Consider the following 6,362-nt stretch of genomic DNA (forward strand, 5'->3'; position numbering starts at 1 on the left):
CACCTGTTCCCTGTTAATTTAGTAAATTTCCCTGTGTATTTAGTCCTGTGTGTTTGTATTCAGTTTGTCCGATCGTTGAGGTCCCTACGTGTGGTTTTTGTTCTGCCTGCCTGCCTATGTTTATTTTGCTCGTATAAAGAATTAAATCTGTTTAAGTTTATTTGTACTTCTCGAGTGCTCCTTCCCATTGATCCAACAAACGTGACACATATGGCCAAAAATTCTATTTTTTTCAAATATTTCATATTTTTTTTTTCTTTGTTTTATTGATTTGAGAGGTGATCTAAATATTTGAGGCTGTGAAACATAGAAAAATGACATCTTTGTCCTGCAGTTTTATAGATGTTTTGCCCTCCATGTACTAAAACCAGTCACGTTACTGAAAACTATGAATACAAGGTAGAGTTCAAGGTGGCAGGAGTCCCCCTCGGTGGAAAGTTTCTCACTATCACTGTAAGACCAGTCCATCCACTTTCAGAGGGAGTACTCTCCCCACTGTTGCCAGCAGGAGGAGCTCTAGTCCTCGGCAGAGGAACGGGTACTCCACCCCTTTGCAGGAAACGAAGTCTGGTCTGCATCTCTGCGATGGTCATCCTCCCGCACTGGGACCATGACTCATCCATGAAAGCTACCTCAGCGTCCTTAAGGCCCAGACACGTGACACAGCGATCGTGACCATCACCCGACACCAGGTAACGACCGCATCCAGAAGCGAGATCCCAATTCATTGGTCATCTGACATGACTCGGAGTGACCGACTGAAAGGGAACATTCATTGAAATTGTTTTTCTCTAATAAAACAAAAATGGCATTCAAAGCTCACATCATGATGATAAATAAAATAAATGAAAGATTTTCCAGCTTTTAAAAACAGACCCGCACAATCATTTAATTTTAACATGTATATGAGTGGAAAAGAGTCAGCATTAGGAACCTTTAACCCTGCAAAGTTATCTGTCAATAACTGCCTCTCCTCATTTGTAAGAGCAGTTTGCCACTTTACAAATAATTGAGAAATTGTACGGGTCAAAAAAACACCTAGATTATAAGATACCTGTTCAGACTTTGAGAAATTAGGACCATCCACATTTAACACGGAGGCCAATAGTGGTGGTGCTTGATTTGCAAAGTCCAGGAAAATGGTGGTCAACAGGGGAAGTATCTAATCGGACCCATGTTCTGTACACTAAGTAGACAACATACTTAAAAATATAAAAATATTGCAATTAAAAAAATGTGCATTCTGACAGTGTCCGGTTCCGAGGGGTCTAAAAAGAAAAGAGATTTGCTAATTTGTAGAACTCCACAACTTAAATAGCCCATGAAGGAGCCCTCCATCCAAAGTCTCTTGATCCCAACAGAAGTCTTTGTACAAAACACAACCGTATTTTTGCTGTTTTACTTTGCAAGTTTACCAGCCCTTATCCCCCTTCTTCTTTAGAGTGGATTTCTTCAGAGCATCTTATTCCCGAGAAATTTATCCCCAAAAACATCAGCTAATAAAGTTTGTATTTTAGTTATCAATTATGAAGGTGGATCAATACAAGCCAGCTAATGCCAGAGAGAGGAGGCAATGAAATTGTTAATAATAAGAGTGTGCCCTTTGTAGGACATATTTGGAGCCAATCATTTCAATTTATATAATCAACCTTTACCCTTTTCAACAATTCCTTTCCAGTTTTTCTGGACAGTAACCTCATCTCTGAAAAAAAAAAACTTGCTCTGATCCAAAGCAACCCGTCAGGAAGACTTAACTTTCCTCCCGTCCCTTTTCCACACATTATTGCTTCACAAGATCAGTTTACATTAGAAGATAAGACTTGAAAACCAGGTATACTTAAACCACTTAATTTAAATCTTATCTGCTGCAATAATGGTTCTATGGCTAATAAATTAAGCGTTCTTCACAACAAGCAACAGCTTAGCAACGCAACTGCACAGTAAAAGCCTAGCAACTACCACATATACCCTAGCAACTGCACAGCAACAGCCTAGCAACCACCCAGAACATCCGAGATACTGTGTTGTAACTGCGTAGAAAACACAATGAGTGCCTTAGCAACTGGATAGCAACAGTTTGTTGTTGACTGACTGTGTCTATGTGTGTTTTCTAGTGTTGATCATGGAGGAGAATCCAGGATTACAACAGGACTGAAGAAATGTACATCTACACACACACACACACACACACACACACACACACACACACTGTAGTGATTGTGTAGTGTTGTTGTGTTCTAAATGTCTCTGTTCTTGTGTTCACATGAGTGTTGTTTCAGGATCCAAAACATCTCATTCTTTCAGAGTACAACAGAAAGGTGACACGTGTGTCTCAGCATCAGTCGTATCCTGGTCATCCAGACAGATTTGATGTGTATTGTCAAGTGCTGTGTGGAGAGAGTGTGTGGACACTGTTACTGGCAGACTGAGTTCAGTGGACGTGTGTTCATCAGTGTCATATAAGAACATCAGAAGGAAGCGACGGGGTGAAGAATATATGTTTGGCCATAATGACGCCCAGACTTCCCTCTCCCCAAAGAATTCCTCTAGCTTCTCCGGGGGAACACAGAGGCGCTCCCAGACCAGCCGAGAGACATAGTCCCTCCAGCGTGTCCTAGGTCTTCCCCAGGGCCTCCTCCTGGTGGGACATGCCCAGAACACCTCCATTGGGAGGCGTCCGCGTGGCATCCGGAACAGATGCCTGAGCCATCTCAGCTGGCCTCTCTCAATGTGCAGTGGGTCTACTCTGAGTTCTTCCCGAGTGACTGAACTCCTCACCCTATCTCTAAGGGAGCTGCCAGCCACCCGGAGAAAACTCATTTCGGCCGCTCGTATCCGGGATCTCATCCTTTCAGTCATGATCCAAAGCTCATGACCATAGGTGAGAGTAGGAACAAAGATTGACCGGTAAATCGAGAGCTTCGCCTTGCGGCTCAGCTCCTTCTTCACCATGACAGACCGGTACAGTCACCACATTACTGCAGAAGCTGCACCAATCCGTCTGTCGATCTCTCGTTCCATCCTCCGCTTACTTGTGAACAAGACTCCAAGATACTGAAACTCCTCCACCTGAAGCAGGGACTCCCCACCAACCTGAAGGCGGCAAGCCACCCTTGTCCAACGGAGAACCATGGCCTCAAAGAGGTGCTGATTCTCATCCCATCCGCTTCACACTGCACACACGCTGCAAACCATCCCAGCGCACACTGTAGGTCTTGGCCAGATGCAGCCAGCAGGACAACATTATCCGCAAAAAGCAGAGACGTTATCCTGTGGTCACCAAACCAGACCCCTTCTGGCTCCCGGCTGCACCTAGAAGTCCTGTCCATAAAAATAATGAACAGGACCAGTGACAATGGGCAGCCCTGTTGGAGTCCAACATGCACTGGGAACAAACCTGACTTACTGCCGGTAATGCAAACTCCCAAGATCCCTCCAGTATCCTGAAAAGGGTACAGAGTTGGTCCAGTGTTCCACGTCCAGGACGAAAGCCGCATGGCTTGCTGAGGTTCGACTATCGGATGAATTCACCTCGCCAGTACCCTGGCATAGACTTTCTCGGGGAGGCTGAGGAGTGTGATCCCCCTATAGTTGGAGCACACCCTCCGGTACCCCTTCTTAAAAAGAGGAGCCACGAATCCAGTCTTCCAGTCCAGAGGTACTGTCCCCGTGTCCAAGCAATGCTGCAGAGGCGTGTCAGCCAAGACAGCCCCACAACATCCAGAGTCCTGAGGTACTCGGGGTGGATCTCGTCTGATAGCCCCGGTGCTCTTAACAATCTCAGTGACCTCCCCTGGATCCCAGGCCTCTGCTCCCTCAGTGGAAGACGCGTTGGCGGGATTGAAGAGTATCCTTCCACCCTCAAAGTATTCCTTCCACCGCCTGACAATGTCTCAGTCGAGGTTAGCAGATTTCCACTAGCACTTTATACAGTGTTGGCAGGGCGCTGCTTCCCCTTTCTGAGGTGTCGGACGGTATGCCAGAACCTCTTTGAGGCCATCCGATAGTCCTTTTCCATGGACTAGCCCAAAACCATTAAACCAGTTCCGGCACATTCAATACAGGGCTCTGTCTGATGCAGAGAAAGACGGAAAAGAGTAATGAATAGCAAATAAAACTTATTAGAACAAGAAATACTGGGATACTTTAGTAAACTACTTTTAGTAACTACTAATACCACATTGGGGAAAAAGTACTCGTCACATTTAAAATCTTAGCTGCAGGGATACTTCAACCAAAAATGAAAACTTGAGAGTGAGTAAATGATTACAGAATGTTTATTTTCTATAATTAAAGTATTGTATTGTATATGCTAATACTACTACTTAAAGTGAAGGTATATAGGCCTACAGTATTGTTCTGAAAAAGAATTAGGATTATTAGTGCTGCACCACTGTGTATGTTGCATTTTATTTCTGAATTATGTTCAGGATTGTTATATTTAACTTATATTTATACTTCATAAAATGTTGGGTTTAATCTACAACACTGACTCCGAGAGTCTGAGAAACATCACAGACTATAAAACGCCAACCTCCAGAGTGGAGAGCGCGGATGCTTCTCTGGCAGACGAGCTAAACACCTTTTATGCTCGTTTCGAGGCTGCAGCTAATCATGCTAATCACGCTAGCACCGCTAGCGGCATGACGAACAGCATGCATGCCGAGAGAGCCGGAGAGGAAATCGCGATCACCATTTCGGAGCACGACGTAAGGAGGGCATTCAGGAGAGTGAACACCAGGAAGGCAGCAGGACATGACGGCATCACAGGTCGGGTTCTGAGAGCCTGTGCTGACCTGCTAGCACCGGTGTTCACTGAGATATTTAATCTCTCCCTGAAACAGTCTATAGTCCCCTCGTGTTTCAAAGAGTCCATCATTGTTCCTGTGCCGAAGAAACCTCAACCATCTTGCCTAAATGATTACCGCCCTGTAGCTCTGACGTCTGTAGTGATGAAGTGCTTCGAGAGACTCGTCAGAGACTTCATCACCACATCACTACCGGACACACTGGACCCACTACAGTTTGCTTACCGCCAAAACCGGTCTACGGAGGATGCCATCACACACCTCCTCCACACAACCACAAGCCACCTGGATTTTAGGAAAGGGAACTATGTGAAAATGCTGTTCGTGGACTATAGTTCAGCGTTCAACACCATAGTTCCCTCCACGCTCACCTCGAAGTTGGAGGTCCTGGGACTCAGCCCATCCCTGCGTCACTGGATCACCAACTTCCTAACTGACAGACCACAAGCCGTACGGATGGGAAAACACACCTCATCCTCCCTCACTCTCAGCACTGGAGCCCCTCAGGGTTGTGTTCTGAGCCCCCTGCTGTACTCGCTGTACACACATGACTGTGTGGCCACTACAAACTCCACCACCATCATTAAATTTGCTGACGACACTGTCGTGGTGGACCTGATCTCCAACAACGATGAGATGGCCTACCTTCAGGAGATCAACAACCTGGAGAGATGGTGTCAGGAGAACAATCTGCTCCTGAACGTCAGCAAAACAAAGGAGTTAATAGTGGACTTCAGCACGAAGCAGGTGCGCTCTTACCATCCCATCAAGATCGACGGGACCCCAGTGGAGAGAGTGGACAGTTTCCGGTACCTGGGTGTTCACATCACGCAGGACCTGTCTTGGTCCTGTCACATCAACACCCTGGTGAAGAAGGCCCGGCAGCGTCTATACCATCTGAGGCGCTTAAGGGACTTCAGACTCCCATCTCAGGTGCTCAGGAACTTTTACACCTGCACCATCGAGAGTGTCCTGACGGGAAACATCACCTCCTGGTTTGGAAACAGCACCATGCAGGACAGGTGAGCCCTTCAGAAGGTGGTGCGGTCAGCTGAGCGCACCATCCGCACTGAGCTCCCTGTGCTGCAGCACATCTACAACAAGCGGTGCTGTACCAGGGCCAGGAAGATCGTGGAAGACCTCAGCCATCCCAACAATGGACTCTTTTCTCTGCTGCGTTCAGGAAAGCGCTTTCGTTCCCTGAAGGCAAACACAGAGAGAATGAGGAGGAGCTTCTTCCCGCAGGCCATTCGAGTCTGAACCAGAGAACACCCAGCACCTAATTACCGGGATTCCCATGTTCACCCCTCTTTCCCAGATACTCGCCACTTACATTGGACAATTGCACTAGCCACTTTGCACTGGACATTCGCACAGCCACTTTTACATTTTTACACTTTATATTTTATATTCTACACTTTATTTACACTTCATTTTTATACTTTGCACACTTCTTTTTATACATATTTTTATACATATTTTTTTATATTTTATATTTATATATATTTAAATTCTGTTCTCTATTTTGATGCTGGACGGTTGTAAAGAACATTT

This window comes from Puntigrus tetrazona, chromosome 4 (assembly GCF_018831695.1).
Source record: "Puntigrus tetrazona isolate hp1 chromosome 4, ASM1883169v1, whole genome shotgun sequence".
Classification (NCBI taxonomy): domain Eukaryota; kingdom Metazoa; phylum Chordata; class Actinopteri; order Cypriniformes; family Cyprinidae; genus Puntigrus; species Puntigrus tetrazona.